Genomic DNA, 20779 nt, shown 5'->3' on the forward strand with positions numbered 1-20779 from the left:
TGGGGCGAGGGAGAGCCGCGAGGAGGACGCAGGGTGGTCGGGCGACGCTGGCGCGGAGGCCGCCCTCCGTCCAGTCCCTGCGCCCCCCTCTCCGGGAGAGGGCAGAGAGGTCGCGGGGCGGTGGCGGAGGCCCAGAGGCCCGGGCGCCCCTCGCGGGCGCTGCTCCCCGCAACCAGCCGGGCCGTGACCGCGACTCCTTTTTCATTATGAACGCGGGCGGAGGCTCCGCTCTCGGGCTGCCCGCAACTTTTCCAAAGCCTGCGCCGCCCGCCCGCCGGGAGCCAGGGAGGGCTCCGTGGCTCCGCCAGCCGTGCGCTCGGGCTCCCTGCCCGCCCCGCCGCAGGAAGGCGCGCTCCAGCGCCCCTGTGTGGACACCGCGCCAGCCGGCTCCGCGCCGCCCAGGCCCCAGGCCCGGAACCCCGCGCCCTCTCCCGCTCCCACCGGCCCTCCTCGCCCTCCTCCTGGAGTTGCTGGGCGCGCGTCCCTCTCGCCTCCTCCCCACGTCCTCCTAGCGCGCCCTTTCCCGCTCCCGTTTGCCGCCTGTCGCGGCCGGGAGGGACCTGTTCCATCAAGAGCGTGAACCTGGACCGGGAACCCCCCAACTCCAGAGGGGGGACCCGTGAGACCCCACCCCCGCCCACTCCGCCGCCCCCTTCCACAACGAGGCCGGGCATTGGCTTCATCTCCCAGGACCGCGTGGGGCTCCCTGCTCCTCCCGGGTTTCCACGCCTGTTTCCACTTAGGGTTTCAAAATAACAGGCTAGGCCGCCACACGCAAGGCCGACTGCAGGCTCGCCCCAGCCGGTCCTGGCACCGCACCAGCCCAGGGAGTGGCCCCCCTGGGCCGGAAACTACCTGCTCCCTGTTTCCCTAACTGCGGGGGAGAAACTGGTTGCCAGGAACACGTCTCCTGGGAAGAGACCTCCTTCAGTCCCTTCCACCTGCCTCCCCTCTTCAAACTCAATCCAGGGTGTAGTTTTCAGCTTTCACCAAAATTTGTACCACGCTCTTCTATTTACTCCACAGTAGTTTCTCTTTACTATGAAGAAACATCAGTTTAAAAAAACACTTTTCTTTTTTTAACAGCAAATACAAAACCAAGTAAAACCAGGATTGCAACAGCTAAGCAAGACTGGCTGCATGGGAGAGGCCACCCAGCGGGTCTGGGGTGGGGAGAGCTTCAGCTGCTCCATTTGACTTTGAAGACAGAGGCAGCAGAGCCATAAAACTAAACTTTAAAAGTCACCACAATTAGACAGATAGAAAACCTTGCCCTCATCCTCCTCCTGGGCCCCAGCTGCGCTTTTGATGGGAGGAAGCTGCCTCTCCTAACGTGGACATGAAAGAAAGCTCATGCTGTTCACTGAAGCATCGGGATCCTGACATTTCACTAAATATAAATGCAGTTAGGGTCCCACTTATTTGATATACACACGCTATGTATGAAATATGCATACGTATTTTTACACAAACTAAAAGCATGTCGTACTAACAGTGTATACAAAATACACAGAATAGTGTATGATACTTCATAGATGTGTGCATATTAATCATAGATGACGACTATTGTGGGATAAAGCATATGTGCCACTTTTTAAAATTATATTCCCAAGGTATTGTAGGTATTTAAATTATAATTTAGCCGAAGTTTAAAATCTCTAAGAAAATATCGTAAGCGATTTCTACTTAAAATTATAAAATGAAATCACCTTAAAACTCATAAGCAACGGGAGAGTTGAAGTAAAAATTTGTGCTGGGAAGCAAATCTAACAACGAAGCAGGAGAGGTGGAGGGCAGGGGAGGTGGGCAGGAAGGAGCGCGACTCTGAAAGATGCAGGTGTGAAAGGAGACAGGACGGATGCTGGGGGGGACTGAGAAAAACATGGATGAACACGAGGATGTTCCTCAAGGACGATCCAGATGGAGCGCCCTTTATCCGACTTGAAAAGAGCTTGGCTACACTCTCGCACCTTGCACACTGAATGCAATGCTCCTGGGGACATTTTAAAGAACCTGCTATACCTTGTGCGTGTGTGCATTCTTGTCTGTGCACTCACACATCCAAATTTGTCTTAAGCACTGATAGACACATTGCAGTTGAGGGTGTCAGGACTCTGTGGCCCCATATATAAAAGAGTAAAGTGGGCTGGATGCAGTGGCTCACGCCTGTAATCCCAGCACGTTAGAAGATCAAGGTGGGCAGATCACAAGATCGAGAGTTCGAGACCAGCCTGGCTAATACGGTGAAACCCCGTCTCTACTGAAAATACGGAAATTAGGCAGGCGTGTTGGTGCGAGCCTCTAGCCTCAGCTACTCGGAACGCTGAAGCAAAAGAATCGCTTAAACATGGGAGGCGGAGGTTGCAGTGAGCAGAGATGTTGCCACTGCACTCCAGCCTGGCTGACAGAGCCAGGGCAAGACTTCGTCTCAAAAAAAAAAAAAAAAAAAAAAAAAAAAGAAGTGGTATTTTAGAATGAGTAAATTGATACAATTTTAAAGACTGGCAAGCTACGGCATGTTATGTTTACGAAGTATAATTAATTCAATTCTTGCCTCTAATCACTTTTTCACCACCTCTCATACACACATACCCAAACAAGGAAAAAGATACCCTGAAGAGTAGCAGAAGTACTCAGGGGGCATTTCAAAATAGGTGTAGTGTTTCAGAAGGAAACATGTCAATACTTCTTTACTTCTTTCTACTCAATTTGTCCTTGAACACCTGAAACACACTAGGGTGATGAAGCTGATTTTTATTCTTACTTACTGGTTACCTCTGAGAAAATATTTTTGAAACTGTTTTGTAAACTATTTCATGTCAAGAGTTTACTTCCTCCTTGCTGCTCTAAACCAACTGCCCTAAGTCATCTTTCTATCTAGGTTCATGTGATTACTTCTTCCCTATTGATTGCAAAGGTGTGGGTGTGGTTTATTTTCCTTAGAACCAATTTGCAAAACAAACATAAGTCATTGGGATTCGGCAGATGCTGCAAAATATATTGGATAGTCATTTTTAAAATGACAACGAAGGCAAATTTTTGGTCTACCTGCAAGCTAAGCATAGTAGGAATATCAAAAGGACAGCCACTGAGTTTCGCAGCCTACGCATGATTTTTATTAACTAGGAGATTTTCTTATTGCTGAGAGAATTATATCCTGTAGTTTACTTCCCTTTTCTCTGGGTGCTGAGGGAGAAGGACAGAACCATATCTAAGATTGTTTTTCTTTTCCAAACAAGAAATGAAGTGGCTAACCTAGCATACTCTGAAGGAAGGTCTTCCCTAAAACAATGGGCACCACTGTCTTTTACATATTATCACCTTGAACTCATAAACTGGGAGACATTTTTAAAAATCTGGGTAGCTTGAGAAAATACAGTGCTAGATGCATAAATAAAGGCATATTCTCCACTCCGAAAATCTGTTTCTCACTTTCTAGCTCTCAAAACATCTTTGGTTTCTTGTTTCTGTTTTTGTTTTTTGCAAGATAACTCTCAACTAGGGATGGGATAGTAAGACCTTTTACACTTTCAAACAGGAAATGTCCAGTGGATGCACACGCATGCATACACACACACACACACACACACACACCCCTACACACACAATAATTGCTATTTCAGGCTCTTGAAAAACAGAGTTAAAGTATGAATTGCATCAATATGGGGATTTTCAACTTGTTACTTAAAAATTCATATATTTTAAGTAAAATCATTTGTGTTTTTGTTTGCTTATTTAAGTTCTGGGGTTCATGTGCAGATCACGCAGGTTTGTTACATAGGTATACACGTGACGTGGTGGTGGTCTGCATCCATTGCCCCATCATCTACATTAGCTATTTCTCCTAATGCTATCCCTCCCCAGTCCCCCCACCCCCTGCTATTCCTCCCCTAGGCCCCCACCCCCAAGGCTCCCATGTGCAATGTTCCCCTCCCTGTGCCTATGTGTTCTCATTGTTCAACACACACTTGTGAGTGAGAATGTGTAGTGTTTGGTTTTCTGTTCTTGTGTAAGTTTGCTGAGAGTGATGGTTTCGTTTGATAGTGTGGTGATTCCTCAAGGATCTAGAAATAGGAATACCATTTGACCCAGCAATCCCATTACTGGGTATATACCCAAAGGTTTACAAATCATTCTATTATAAAGACATATGCACATGTATGTTTATTGCGGCACTGTTCACAAAAGCAAAGACTTGGAACCAACCCAAATGCCCATCAATGATAGATTGGATAAAGAAAATGTGGCATATATACACCATGGAATACTATGCAGCCATAAAAAAGAATGAGTTCACGTCCTTTGCAGGGACATGGATGAAACTGGAAATGATTTGTTTTAACCCAGCAAATAGCCTTTCTCTAAAATCAGTAAAGTTAAGCTTCAGTCTCCCAAAAGCATATTTCCCTGCTTTTTAGCCCTACCATTGTGCAACTGCTTGGATTTTACACACAGTTCAAAACATAAATACAAGTAACTACACTGTCATGTACACAAACACAGTGGTTGATCAACACAAGTGTTAAGGCTTCTTGCCAGGAGAGTTGTACAAGCTTTGATCCTACTCAATGCCTGGCACCAACCTCACCCCATGTTTTTTCTCTGTGGCCTCTTGGAGGGTTGCCCACAACCTTACCATCTTCCTCTAGGATTCTCCCTTAGTTCTTTTGCCTGTATTTCTACATTTAGTCATAATCTACTCCTCCTTTTCTCCCCCTTTCTACCTGTCCTTGCTTCACGTCCCTTCCCTGGATCAGCATCTGTAGGCTATATGTATAATATATATGATTTTCTCTCAAAATTCCTTACTGCCCTCTAAACATGTATCACATCTTCCCCAGTACTACTGACATCGCCTCAGAAATTATCCACGTAATTACTTCTCACCCTAGAGGAGGCACCGACTCCTGCCATTCCCATTTTCTGGTGACACAATGAGAATTTTCCAAGTGCTTCCCAAGGCTCTTAGGTTTTTTGGAGCATGGAGTATAGAAGACACTCCGCTGTTTCTGTTTGTCCCTGGTGACCATTTGACCTTAATCGTGTTCTCCGAAACATCTTCATTCATAGATCAAGCTTCATTAGATTAAAAGAGATATGAATTCTGCTCCAAAATGACCCTGGAGCACCTTGCCCGTTTCAAACCACACACTTCTCAGGGTCTGGTCAATTAAGTTACATATGCTTCCCTTCAAGGCTAGAGTGACAAGAATGAGTCTCTGCACTTACATGCTTTAATTTTTTAACTAGCAGAGGTGATGGCTGCATCCTGGAAGAAGAGAAAGCTTGTGTCTGTTGTCTCTGGTGACCACTGGCAAGCCTGTGAAGGACCACGTCCTGCTTGCAGTATGGTCAGCCTTAGAACTGAGTGTGAGCCCCAGGGATCACAGGGCTCAGACTGTCTCCCAGGGTCATTGGCATCAGGTCAACCAGAGGCACTCTCAGGCTTCGACTCCAAAGCAACATTGAACCCAAAATGGATAGAGATAGGGTCAGTCAAATGCAAGTTCTGTTCTGGCCAGCAGCAAAACGAAGCCAGTGCCTACTCATTAAATCCCATCACATAAATTGGAACTCTCCTGCAGGCTCGTAGAAACAGTTACAGAAAATTGAAAACTTGACTTCACTAAAAATTACTGCAGTTACAAATAAAGGAAGGGGATACAGTGCATTTCTAAAATGTGCATCTGGAGTAAGATTTAGGGAGGATTGAGTGTGAGCACAACTTAATTCACCCTTGAAAGAGATGGCTTGTCTGCCAGAAATAGCAAAACAAAGTAAAAAAAAAAAAAAAAAAGAAAAGAAAAGCCCAGCAAGTTGGCCTCCAGGTCCAAGCACTGAAGATTCCAGTGCATTCTTCCATCTCTTCTTCCAACCACACAATCACTGTGAGATGCAAAGAGGAAGGAGGGAAGGGTCTTCCTTTACTTGACAAACCACCTGTTCAGATGTTCAGTGGGGCAGCCTGAGTAGCAGCCTCTTCCTTCAAGAGCATGATAAAGTTGAGCATGTGATTGCGCTTCCAACCTGTAAATATCCGGCTCCCAAACACTCATCTCTGAGTCCTAAATGAAATAAGCCATTATTTCCTTATTCAGAACTGTAACAGACTAGAATGTAGTTCAGGAAATATTACACCCCACCCCTCCATGCGCCCTGCAGGGAAGCATCTTAACCTGTCCCCCCACATCTACTCCCACCATGAGTTTGAGATTGGCCATGTGACTGACTTGCGGCAATGGAATGTGCGTGGACATGATACGGGCAGAGGCTCTGCAGTTGCTGGTGTAGCCTGGCTGGCTTCTGCACTCTGATGGCCCACCATACAAAAACATGCCCCTGTTAGCAGCTGATGCTTTGGCCTGGTCCCCAGAACAAACACATTTGGAGAAGACCTCAGTACAACCCACAGCCTGGGGATAAGCCAGATAACTGGGGAGCACAAAGCAGAGTCTCTTAGCCCAGCCCAGTGTAGACCAGCTGAATCACGGTTAATCAGCAGAAATGGGTAAGTCGCTGGGGCTAACTGGCTAAATCACATGCTTGTGTCACTAAAGCCAAATCAATGTGTGAAAAATGGCACAGCGAAGTCAGTGATTCTGGTAGGCACTTCCCTCACTCAGTTAACACCTGAGTGCTGACTATGTGCCATTCATTGTGCTAATTCTAAGGATGAAATGATGAACTGAAGTGAACTTGCTTTCAGGCTAAGATAGTCAACACTCCTCAAAGTGAAGCAAGACTCATACTACAAATTATCAGATTGATAATGCTTTCCTTTTGCGAATAGGTGCCATTTTCTCAATTTCTTGCTCATTTTGGTACATTTGCAGCACTGCTAGACTTACTACAAAAGGACTCTTAGAAGCCACTAGATCATAAATGTGCTCACTATAAAGCTGTAATTTATTTATTGTAAAAGCACTAAGTAGCATTTCTAATCCACTCATACAGCAGCTTTCAAAGAGTTGTTTCTGGACTAGCAGTGAAAGCATCATTTAGAGATTTTTTGGACATGCAGATTCACAGGCCCTATCCCAGACCAACTGAAACAGAAACTCAGGACTGGGGCCGGGCAAACTGCATTTAACAAGCTCTCCAGATGATTCTGACGCATGCACAAGTCTGAGAACCACCGGACTAGAGCAATGTACTAGAGCAATTTTCTTCATGGCACCAAGGTGTCCCAAATGTTTGCTTAGGTCTCAGATAACAGCTTACACCTTTAAAGTATTGAACAAGGATTCTCCTAAGTCTGAGGATTTTTCAAGAAGAAAAAGAAACCATTTAAATGAGGGAGTTTTTTTTGTTTTTGTTTTTGTTTTTAAATCTTTGCTAAGACTTTTTTCAGAATCAAAAAAGAATGGAGCCCAGTTGGTCTCGGCAGGACATTTTCAGATGCTGTTTCATCCTTGAATTGAGGTTTAAGGCTAATGTCAGAAAGAAGGAAGTAGTTAAAAGGGGATTTTCAAAGCAGAGGCAAAGATATGGTCAAACTAGGATACCACAGCTGTTGTGGCTTATCTGAGATACTCTGACTTTGTTCCTCAGCAGAGAGCCTTTACTATCTTTCCAGAATATATGCAATTTGGCAGAACTCTGCCGAATTGCAAAGAAAAAAAAAGCCTTAATTTCAAAAATTGATTTCATAAAAAAAAATCCTCAGTGCCTTTGGTTTGGACTCATTGCTTTTTTAATGTAATAAAAAATCCTGTCCTTAATTAAAAATCAATAAAGTTAATAAACATATTTAAGTTGAAAACTGACTTTTATGAGCTTAATTTTCCCAAATCCACTCCTTTAAAGCATGTTAAGGCGTTCATTATAAAATCCATTTAATTTTATTTTTCACCATCACTTAAGATAACCTCTACATTTCAGTGCACAAATGGAAATATCTACAAACTTAAAAAATGGGTTGATGCTACTTTCGGTAGATCAGTAGTTTTTCTTGAATTTTAACATATTCTCTGAACCACATGCACATATTTAGCATTTATAGGTAAATATCAATATATACACACGATAGATCTTAAATACGGCGAATGAGACCTAACCTGGAAAAAGAAATACCCCACACAAGAGATATCAGTGCAGAGCCCTGACTCATGCATATATGTGAGTTCTCATTAATGAAAACAGATTACATTAGGAGCAATAAAACTGAAATGAAGCCATGTATCTGCTTCTTGTGGGTAATTTAATTCACTGTGGACCGTAACTTTATCAGCAGCACTATACCCATTTCTGAACAATTTCCTTCTCGTAAAGGGGAAAAATAGGTTTGTCTATACTACTAATTGCATTTCAAATCATAGTAATTTGGTACTCAAAAAAGTAATTCTCCCAACAATTACTTATATTTATATTTTGTTTGAGAGGTAAACTGAAATTGCCCATTGGCTAAATAAATCCATGAGTCACATGAGCCTGCAATCTGAACAGCCTTTTCCTCACTCACAGCAGCAGCAGCAACATTGACTCTCAGCTGCAGCAGGATGAGGTGGGTCCTGTTTGTTCCCTAAATTTGTGCTCTGAGTCCCTGACGGGTTCCATTAACTCAGTCCTCTGCAGCGCACCCATAATCACTGCCATTGTGCTTCTTTATAACCCAACAATACCCAAATTACATCATTTATGCAGACCCATTTCAGTCTTTGTAGGAAAAGTTGGATAAATTAATGCTTTGAAAGGACTTTCAAGGCTTTCTTCGCCAGCTTGAAGCAAAAGAAGAAGCAGTGTAAGGCAATATTCACATCTGCCTTTCAGGATTCCTTTTTCAGTTTCTCTCAAGGCTCTGGTATCATCCACAACTTCAAGCTGAACTCAAAATGAGGTGTAAATGGTTGATTGTGGCCTCAGTGAATGCTGAGTTTCCCAATTGAGATATTCAAATCCCTAAGATAACTACCTTCCTTGAGTAGGCAATTTTATCAAATAACATAAAATTATCCAATCCAAATCTACCAGGATATGGAATACCAAACTCATGAGTACTCCAAGATAAAACATAAAACTTCCAATAAGATACCTGGTTATACTACCAATCCTTGGATGGTATACATAGAGGGGTGCTTTACTGAAATACTTGGAATAGGTACTCACTTTTTTTTTGGAGATGGATTTTCACTCTTTTTGCCCAGGCTGGAGCACAATGGCAAAATCTCAGCTCATTGCAACTTCTGCCTCACAGGTTCAAGTGATTCTCCTGCCTCAGCCTCCCGAGTAGCTGGGATTACAGGCATGCGCCACCATGCCCGGCTAATTTTGTACCTTTAGTAGACGATGGGGTTTCACCATGTAGGCCAGGCTGGTCTCAAACTCCTGACCTCAGATTATCCGCCTGCCTTGACCTCCTAAAGTGCTGGTATTACAGGCAAGAGACACCGTGCCTGGCCAATACTCACTTTTTATTCACTGATTACATCTACATTGCATGAAGTCTACCAATCAAAAAAACTTCAGGCCCAGAACTCCATGGGTAGCTCCCAATTTCTTGGCAAGGCAGCCTGCTTGGATTTATCCATATGATTAAAAGCAGTCTCCATGATGTTTTTAAAATGATGGCATCTCCAATGCATAGAGCATCTCAGTGTATAAACCACGCCCAACTCTTGGTTTCTACTATTCAAGTGGAATGCTGGCAATTTCTTAATCAATTTTCACAGCTTTAGGAAGAGAATGAAAGCAAGTGATCCACAGATTCTTCTATCTCCCATTGAAGTCATTGATCTTTGAGGAAAAATAACGATCACTAAGTTTAATGCAATTCTAGTTTGCCTTAAAATCTTCCTTGGGAAAGGGGCTGGAGAGCTCCACAAGTTGACTAGCCCTTACCTTGTCCCAGATTCAGTGACTTTTAGCTCAGGGATGTCACCTTATCATTTTCCTTCATGGTGTTTGTCATATCTAACTTCTCACAACATTACAGAAGAGTTCTACAATGCTATCTCCTCCACTTAGAAACAACCCTAGGTTTGTATCACACTGAACACTAGGAAAAGCTTGACATTTTTCATCCAATTAGTGCTTTGGATAAGACTAGAAGGTTGTTGTTGTTTTTCAAGAAGAAACGATATGCATTTTCCTGTGAGCATGGTTCATGTATTCTTCCCTCTTAATGAAACACCTGCTGGTACCAACGACCTTTCCTTGGTTGCCCCAGAGCTGCACTCATATGCCTTCTGACTTATTTCCCTGCCAATATAGAATATCCACAAGTTAAGGATATCTGCCTGAGGAAGCAGAAATAAAAGGTTTACTGGGAGACAATGGCAAAGATTATTTTTTTTCTCTGGTAAAAGAGAGTGGTCAGAGGAGAAACCCTTCCCCTGGCCTGCCGACAGCACTTCCTCCTGCTTTCTGTCTTCAGACATAGTTGTGTGAGGATTTGATGTCCAAAGCTGCTGTAGCCTTTTTGAATCCATGAGAAGGAGGGGCCAGTGTTTGCAAGGCTGCACATCCTGAGTCCTGATAGCATGCAGTTACTGAATTAAAACCAGAATTCTCCTCCCACCCCAGACAGAAGCCCCTGGGCTTAGCGTCTTTCAGCCATGAATTATTTCAGAGCCAAAAGCGTTCCTGTAGGACACACTGTACTCCTGGTTCTTCCCCCGCCTGACTCTTGCACCAGGTGAAGTTGCTAAGAATCAGATTCTCATCTATGACATAAGCATGCTGAGAGGCCAATCCGATCAGCTTTACTTAGCGCACGGAGCTCCTGAGAGGGCAAATCAATCGTTATAGAGGGGAAACCCCAAAACCTATTTTATGTACGTAACCTTTAAAACACATATGGCTGCCTGTAGTCCATAATCCAAAAAGAAAATCATTAAGCATTCCTACGGGGTTTTTATTTGCTATTCTCCATAACTCTGGGAAAAATACCAGTGTATTTGGGATTTTTATTGATTTTTGCACATTTCTTCAACTAGAAAATCTAGCGGAAAAATGTGTGTCAATGCTCGAAGGCCTCTTAAATATGTGACGAGAACACGTTTTGTGAGATGTTTTCTACCCAGGATTAATAAAGCCACAGAGGAGGAGTATGGGTCTGAAAGAGGAGAGTAGAGGGAGGACAGAGGAGAATGAAGAAGGCAGAAGAGAATCAATGCTTTAGCAAATTTATTTTAAAAATAACACTCATGTTTACCTGCACTTTGTACTTAAATTGTGTTGAAATGCACAACCCCATTGCTCTAAAGAGACTCCTAAGAGGCTGACTTTGAGCTGGCATCATAAGAGCTAGTTTGGAACCCACTCCACCAAGGCTGCTGTGAGTTGAAGATGACAGGCTTGAAATCCTCTTTTGGGGGGCAGCCGGGAGGAGCTGCACAGGCCGTACGGTGCACAGGCCAAGCGTGCATTCAGAACGCTGGTAATCAGAACAAGAATCACAGTTAAAGGAAAAATGGTCCAGCCCCCGTGAACATATATAGAATTTTGCACTCAAAATATGTGGGGGAAAGATACTTCAGCACACATGAGATGCTTTTATTAGTTAAAATAAAGTATTATTCTGGAATTGCAAACAGGAGACGCAAGCTGATTCTATGAGTGTTTAGGGCCTTCGAGTTTAAATCCAGCCTGCAGAATTGTTGATCAAATGTGAGTCTTGCCCCATATTTACCAGCCTTGTTTAAATAAGGCAGAGGGGTCAGCCACTAAGCAGATTCTACATGCACAGTCTATGCTGCGGGCCATGTTACACAGAACTGGTGATGAGAACAGAAAGGAAGAGAAACAGGCTCATGAAGCGTGCTGCCTTATCTTGCAACTATTTTGATGATTGAGACCCCGTGTGCTTTTCCTTGTCTTGATCCAGGTGAATAAATAGCATGAGGCAAATAGACAAGAAACACTTCTTACAGTGTTTCTCTTTAATTCCCCTTTCTTCTGTTTCTCTTTCCCACCCATACTACACCAACCGCATCCCCCGTGATTGCACCTCTGTCTGCAGAACCACTTGGTAGATCCTATTCACTTACAGCTTTTGATTTGTATAACCCTCTCATGAATTCAGCCAACTGCAAACATGAAAGCAGCCAAAGAAACAACAGAAAAGCCAAAGCAAAACAGAACCTCAGAAAAACACTGGTGTTGAGCACACGGGGAGCCGCTTGGAGCTTGGCATTGCCACTTGGGGGCGCCCTGGGAGCTCAGAAATGCCAGCTCAGTCCAGCTCCGGGAGTCCGGGCTGACTCAGGGCAGCCCCTTCCTTCTGACCACGTGGTTTCTGTATTCGACTCATCACACGGGAAATGAGACTGCCTTTTAGAAGACTTGTTTCCTGTGAAAAGGAAGACTGCTGCCCTATACATGTTTTAAATGCTCTCCGAAATATTAAAGTCAAGTCAGTAAATGAACCAGAACTCAGTCTTCTCATTGATTGAAGAGTCAGATATTCCGGGAGGAAGGGAAGTGCAGACAATGAACCTAATTTCCGTTTATCATGGAGGATGGACAGATCAGACAGATGAGTCTGTGTGCAAATCATCCAGTGATTCGGAAGGGATCCCAGATCACCTTCCCCTTGGCCATTGGTGGATGGGGCACAAAACTGTCTGAGAGACAGTGATGACACTGGGTTAAAAGCAAGCATTACTGAGCCCATGTTGCTATATTCCATCTATCACGGAATAAAAAAGAAATCCAGAGAAAAGAAAGAGGCTCTGCTGTCATGGCCAGCATACTGAGGAAATTGCAAAGAAATTCAGGACCTTGGAGAGCAACCTTAGATGCTGACTCCTACACCCGTCTTCTTGAAAAATAGAAATTTTCTCATCTTTGAAAAGATATAGATTTATTCGGCCAAAAAACCCCAGCTTTTTAACTTGTTTTCAATCAGAGTTTTTAAAAGGCATATTTTCCTGTAAACTGGCAATGTATCTGGGAAGCTAGGACATCAAGAGATCCACTGGGTAACTCGAGATAAACTCTGAATTCACTCATAAACTTTCATCTTATGAAGGGTTTTACTGAAGAATAACAAAAGATTCAACTTTGGGGCAGCTTTATAAGCATATGTTTTACATGCACTGTCTTATAATGGAAAAGTTCTGCGGTAAAGGTAGGAGAGAGTTTGGGCTCAGACCCAGGTCTGAGTGCTGCATCCTGCAGGAAAATTCCCAGTGATCTTTGGACACTGGCTTCTGTCATTTCAATGACTCATTCACTGGAAACACATCCCAGGATGTTGTGAAATTAAATTTCCAGATGGCACAACCATAGGCTTACTTAAAAGCCCAGCTCACACCACCTCGTGGCTTCTGAGGTCTTCCCTGATTCTTTAAGGAGTAACTTCTAGCCTTGCCAACTTCTCATAACCTCTACATGTGCCTGCCTGCCTTATAAAACACAATACTCTTTACCTTGTGCTATTCATTCATTTATTCATGCGACACACATCACCGAACATCTGCCATGACTGGCCAAGTCTCATTTCCCCCATTATACGTTCCCTAAGAAGATCTCTGTCTGATTATGGTTCATGAAAAAACTGTCATATACAGAGTAGGAGTTAGCTAGTATAAAGTTCACTTAAACCACACTTATCTGCAAAGAGTTTTCAGAGAGGGTGATTCGATGGAAGATACTAATAGGATTCTGGAGTCTGCTAGGAGCTGCTCTGACTGGTGACTCCTGAGGTATTCGTGATGGGAAGATGCTACATTGTTGACAACAATGTCTTTCAAAAATGATGAACTAGAGTCTCCTGCTCGGTCACATTTCACATGTTATAAAATTAGCATATGAGTGTATAATTTTTTAAAAAAACATTGAAAAATCTGCCCTGCTGTGTTTTTCTTCTGCCTGCAGGATGGGTTCCTCCCAGACAGGCTGTACTGCTGAATGCCTCCTCCCTGTATCTCCCCAGCAGAGGACAAACTCCTCGAGAGGAGGGACCACTTCCATCTCCTTTTCTGATCGTACAGTGTTTGTCATGGTGCCTGGATCACAGGAGTTGAGCAACAGATATTTGTCAAATGAATGAATGAGGCTTTGACAACAAAAACAATAACAAAATCGTGGTAGGCAAATTTGGGTTTCTACCATACGTAAGAACTGCTGACGTCAGTTTAGAGAATCTCTCTGAATTTTTATCATGTATTTTATATGGGTGGCTTTATTAGCTTCTAACATCTTATATTCCCAAGGTGACTATAAAAAGAGAAATCACTGTCATACCAATCAAGTAAGACATCTGGATATATGTCTATCAAGCTAGGTTGTTGCCATAGGATACCAATAGTGATTTATTAAGGAAAGGTACTCAGTATACCAAGGCTGGGTGGCCACAGTGCTCTTCTTTACATTTCAGCAGCTTTCAAGGGTAAAGAGATTGTCCATCCTGAGGAAGCTTAACAGGATGAATAGGAAAAGGGCTTTGATTTGGGATTTTTCTTACCTTTTAGTGATATAGCCATTTATATCTAAGAGGCTAATGAAAACACATCCTACAGAAACTAGTATTGCAAAACCACCCTTGGAATAGATAAGAAATCCTCTTAGAGTATTTATCTATCCATCCCAAATAGATTAATACCATTGATAAGAAGTCAACACAATAATTTTTCCACATTTTGAAATTAATTCATTTCTTACACATACTAGTAGTATTAAATGTTTTGATTATTCACTCATTTACTCATCTATTAAGTAATTTGGACTAAGTGTTCTTTTTAATTACAGCATCATTCATTTTTTAAAAAACAACTCTATGAATATTTGCTCAAAGGACTGTGAACCTCTGAAAAATACATGTGGCTCCAGGACAGACACTGTGGATAACGTTGCCATGAGGTCCTGGAAAATACCTACTTAGAGCGCCAGGAGCAGCTGTGTGTCAGTGAACACTTGAGAATATCAACAGGGAAAGTAAATTCATAGAACATAAACTGACTGGACTCTCCTCCAACATGCCTCCCAGGGTCAAAGCTGGCTCTCTCCTCTGGTTCCTGGGAAGGCCGTCTTCTTACCAAGCTCAAGACTGCTCTTGTATAGCATACTCACGGATTTTATGATCAATATGATTTTCACTGATTCTAGAGATTTTCAAATGTCTGGATCAAGACTCATGAACCTCAAGTCAACCTTGCTCTGAGGAAATTAAGAAAGACCCAACAAAACAATATTGTAGTTGTGAATATTATTCACAAATAGATTTCTTAATTTCCTTTTGCCTTGGGATAGAGTTGCTGCTGGGGTTGCAGATGACCAGGCCCACCCATCCACCATATGCCTGTTGGATCTGCAGATGCAGGGGAATATCACCTGCCCCACTGGAACATGCATTATGAGCGAGTGGTGCAAACATCAGAGACAGAGTTGGCACGCTCTGTCCCCCTTCCCTCTTCCTATACGCAATCGCTCTTCCATGGACACTAAGTATGGCAAGTGACTACCAAAGCAGCAGTTTTGCTCGGAAATCCTACTTCTTAGAAGAAAAATACCACTTGCTTGAATGCGTGAAACACTAAGTGGCTCACCTGCTATCCATTTCCAATAGTACTTCCAGAAGAAGGGCAAAAATACTGCCCAGGGTATGACGTACCCATGCACCCTCTGAGCTGGGGCTCCTTCTATATCTTAGTTGCCAAGGAATGATTGGTCCCAGCACCTGGATGACTTCTTAAATGATACAATAAAAATCTCAACTCAGAGCCTCAAAATTGCTGTAGGTAAGCCATTTAAAGCTCAGTTTCTTCCATTTTCTAATTGGAGAAAGTAGAGGCCAGGCAAGGTGACTCATGCCTGTAATCCCGGCACTTTAGGAGGCCGAGATGAATGGATCACCTGAGGTCAGGAGCTTGAGACCAGCCTGACCAACATGGTGAAACCCCAACCCTACTAAAAACATAAAAATGAGCCAGGTGGGGTGGCAGGCATCTGTAATCCCAGCTACTGGTGAGGCTGAGGCAGGAGAATCACTTAAACCTGGGAGGCGGAGGTTACAGTGAGTCAAGATGAAGCCACTACACTCCAGCCTGGGTGACAGAGTGAAACATGGTCTCAAAAAAAAAAAAAAAAGAAAAGAAAAGAAAAGAAAAGAAAATAAGAAAGAGAGAGAAAAGCAGGGAATCTGTGGATTGTTAAAAAGAGTAAATACTAATTACGTTTATTTTCACACATACACACACACACACACACACACACACACACACACACACACACACACACTCCTGGCCATTCATCAATCATCAATCTCTGGTTTCCTGCCATTACTTTCTTTTCACTGGGCTAGTCAGTGAGTTCACATTCAGAAGGCAGTCTATTCATTTTTTAAGTACTTTACATTTGCCAAGGTCTCTAACATCAAGGAGAGTTGCTCTCCTATTTTCATCAGTAGAGCTAATAGATGTAGGGTACTGACGATGTAAAGAGGGCAAACAGCATTACTATGCCCTTGATCTACGGAAATAATCTTTGTGGATTTCTGTGGATGAGACAAGATTTTAAAACATTCAGTCTGTGCCTCAGCTGTGATTTTGAGCTGCTTGATGCTTTATATTTTCCACACAGCTTTCCTAGGAGAGTTTAGATGGATAAATGCCTCACTAGATAAAAGCATGATTCTGGATTATCAATACAGACAGATGGATTCCTTGCATCAGAAGCTGGATGTTTTGATCCCCTGATTCTACCATTATCATTACAAGTAATTCCTGCAAGGAAAAAAAAAATTGCATTCTGAAGTGAGGCAGGATGGAAATAAAGTAAATCAATTGCGTAAAGGAGCTATCACATCATGTTTACATTACTTCATTATCTCTAATGAATAGAATGATTTATATAATTTAACTTTGAAAATCAAAGTAATTATTGTGTTATTGGATTACTGCTATATAGGAAAGATGAGGAATTATAGAGTGTAACTTATTCACTTTACTTATTTGTTTTCAAGTCTTAAAGTGAACCCATTTCATGACCACATCATAATTCTTTACTAAAGGAGCCTTCACGCCCTCATCAAGATGGCATATAAGGATACCTTGTCCATTGAACCCCAGTGATCAGCTAGAGGTCAATTTTTCCACATAGAAAAGGTAACGGCTTTATGCTCAGAAAGCAGGCTCCAGGAAAGACCCTTCAGGTTGAAAATCTCAGTGCATTAAGACGTTGCTGGGTTCAGCTGCCTCAGGATTGGGTGGGGAGAATGCTCTATCAGGACCCCACGACCTAGGAACAGGTCAGTTCAGGCCGTGGATTTGGGCCATTTTGTGTGTGTTTTAGCTTCGGAAAAGATCAGTTCTTTTAATTTGGGTTGAATAGATGGGGTACTTTGAATTCAACCAATGGCTAAAACTGGCCAAATAAATTAATGGATTGACTTTCTCAATTTTCTGTTGGTTGAGACTTTAGGAAACAAAACCTTTAATGGGTCAACGATAGAAGGGAAGCAGATGGAAACGGAAATGAAATTGAAACGAATCTCATATACTCACTCACGTGCAGTGAAGGAAGACTTGCAAAGTGCCCAGATATCGTCAAGGATGACTTATTTGCCCTTGGCTGGTTTCATAACTTTGGATCATTTGAAGGTGGCATTATGTTGTGTTGATGATTGATATAAGAATGGATTAATAATGTGTACAAATAAAAAGGGAAGCGGATGTTCAGGCGGCACAGTTTATGTAGTGTAGATTTTGCCACAATAACCACAAAACAATAAAAATTTGGGGAGTGTTGCACTGCTGAGGCATGCACATCAAGCTCCAAAACAAATGATATCTTGACTTCAGTCAAAAGTAGGCAAAAGAGAAGCCACCCATCTCAAATACACACAAGCATATGTGCAAAGGAAAGAAAAGACAGGGGAAGGCAGATGCATGAGTTTGCTTCAGAGGACCACAACTCCAGAAAAGGTACTCACGGCACTCTGCCAGGTGTGCAGAGGTGCGACAAAGGCATGGGAAGGACCCACAGCAATGAGCATCACAGAGGCTCCACGTCCTCTGTCTGTGTGAACTTGAACGGGCCTCATGCCCTCCTGATGGACTCCCATTCCCTCAGCTATGAATTCAAAGGATTGAAACAACCGAACATTTGAGCTTCTTCCCTGTTCTGAGTCATGATACATACTAACAGTGGTATCTTTCTTGCTATGAAAGATTTGACCAGGTATATCTCTACCTTTAGATTAAAAAGTAGATTATACTTTCTAGAAGGAGTAAATTCAGCTTGACAACAGTTGTATAGAAAAATCAGGGTTATTTAGTTGGCCCTACACTTAATAAACCATAAATTGATATAGCTGCAAACACTATTACTAGAATAGTAGCATTCACATCGTTCAGAGAAATCATCTCAATAAGCCTTCCACCAATATCACCATGGCAGAGATATTCTGTTAATCTCTACAAACACGTGCTGTGCAATGCCTATAAATGAACTGTAGTTTAGTTCCACTCAAATTGCAAAGAGGTCTAGAAACCATGTGATACACGATGAACTGAAAAGTGGTCGTTTGTAAGAAAAAAGCTCTTGTTCTTGTGTGCAGAGGAGCGGGCACCAGGTAAGAAGAGGCATTTGGTACCAGCACTTTGAATACACGTTAAGGTCTTGTTGGGTTTTCAAACAAGAACTCTGAATGTGAATGGTTCTCTTCTTTTCTAAAACACAATAAAATACATGTTTAAAAAAAAAAAAGAAAACTAACCAACCACAAAATATGGGCAACTGCTGGTCTAGCATATGGAATCATTCAAAATTAGAACTATAACGGCATCAAACACAGAGATGAGGGGACTCTAGACACAAGGTCACCCCTTCATGAGGAAGATTTAGGACCTTGAAGCAAATTCAGCGACAATGCAGTCAATACAGAGAACAATCATTCCCTGACCAGGTTATGAAGGCATCGTAGCCAGAAGTTCCTTCTTACATTGAATTTAAATGCTGGATGGGGCCTTGGAAGTGATTCCATTTGACTGTCTTCATTTAGAGACACAGAAACAGCCACAGAATGCAAATGTCCTCTCCCCAATGTTGAATGCCAATGCAGAGGGGCAAATAAAGGAAAAAGGAAAGAAAGAACACTGTCTTAACCACAGATATGTATGCATTCTCGGGACAAAGCAGACGTAAGCCAAGTATGTATGTATTTATTTAGAAGGATATAGTAACATGTCCACAGCACATGATACAGTAGTTAAAATCTCAGGCACTGGAGCCCTGGTGGCTGAACCTCTGGACTCAGATTCTATTACTTGTGGGGTATTGGGTAAATGATTTTACAACTTTGTGAAATAATACAGGGAAATCACTTACCACCCAGGAACTCTACAGACTTAACTGTTTAGCAATACTGCTGCTTAGCTTAGAAGGCTCCAGGGCTACAGGTGTATAAAGCCACCTTTAAGTGGCCACAGGTGCACAAAGCCACCTGAAAAAGCTGAATTGGCCCACACAACAAAGTACCTGGTTGGGGGTGGGGGCTGGTGGACACATTTCAAAGAGAGAGGGGACTGAGGCCCTAAAATTTAGAAAGAATTCTAGATCTTTTTTGTCTCTTTAGACAAAAATGAGACCAAAAAATGACTCCTAGAACAATCTAGTGAAGCCTACATTTCATTTCTCAGAATGTTCTGTTTAGATATATAAGATAAAATATGTCCAATTGCAAAGAAAATGCATTATCTTGAAACAGTTATAAACGTACAAAAATAAAATATATTTGTATTGCTTTATTAATGCTTCACAATGTGTTTAAAATACAAGCAAGTTAAATTTTTATTTGTAAAGGTGTATCAGTGAAATGGCTGTCTGAGCTTGGATAAACTAGTAACATTTTACTGTGGGGTTGTCTTGGGCAAGGAAGGATGCTTTAAATACATCAAATCAGTGTTCCCAACTCTATACAAGGTGAAATACACTTCGCTACCTCTCTAAGCTAATTTCCTTCCAATTCCTTCATTCGGGCCCAGCCACGCAGGCTTCCTTGCTCTTCCTCAGCAAGGTGCTTCGGGCTGCTTGTGCCAGCTGATCTCCACCTGCAATGTCCTCGTCCCAGATACCTGCCTAGCTTACTCTCTTGACTCGTCAAATGGAATATCCAATTTTGAGTTTTTAATTCTGATCCTTATAAGAACAGAACTCCTGTTTTGCAAGGATACACGATGATAAACAATGCAAATCTGATAACTTACTTTGTAAAGAAAAAACAGCCTGGCCTCCAGAAATGCTAGCTTCTCCAAAGACTTTTGAGTTCAACTCTACTCTAAGTCATGTCCCTGAATGATTTTTTTTTCTTTTTTTTCTCTTTTTTTTTTTTTTTTTTTGAGACGGAGTTTCGATCTTGTTACCCAGGCTGGAGTGCAATGGCGCGATCTTGGCTCACCTCAACCTCCGCCTCCTGGGTTCAGGCAATTCTCCTGCCTCAGCCTCCTGAGTAGCTGGGATTACAGGCACGTGCCACCATGCCCAGCTAATTTTTTGTATTTTTAGTAGACACGGGGTTTCACCATGTTGACCAGGATGGTCTCGATCTCTTGACCTCGTGATCCACCCGCCTCGGCCTCCCAAAGTGCTGGGATTACAGGCGTGAGCCACCGTGCCCGGCCCCTGAATGATTCTTGAGCAAGAAATCCCCAGAGACTGACCAGCTCTGTTGCTTGAGTGTCTGCCTGGAGTCCTGAAGCTTACCAAATAAGGGTATGCTAAAAACTACTATGACTTTGAATTAATGGCGTAAGTACATTGTATTTCAAGATATCTGCAATTACCACTGTGATATGAAAATACTGTGATTTGTTTGCTCACAGGTAATGTCAAAACTAGT

The 20779-nt window shown here is 42.6% G+C and overlaps 1 protein-coding gene across 2 annotated transcripts in view; it reads right to left on the minus strand.

Moving 5' to 3' along the window:
* Nucleotides 1–20779, minus strand: part of DPP6 (dipeptidyl peptidase like 6) — a 1161897-nt gene that overhangs the window by 869280 nt on the left and 271838 nt on the right. The gene's annotated exons all lie outside the window — the stretch shown is intronic.

This window comes from Saimiri boliviensis, chromosome 10, assembly GCF_048565385.1.
Source record: "Saimiri boliviensis isolate mSaiBol1 chromosome 10, mSaiBol1.pri, whole genome shotgun sequence".
NCBI lineage: Eukaryota > Metazoa > Chordata > Mammalia > Primates > Cebidae > Saimiri > Saimiri boliviensis.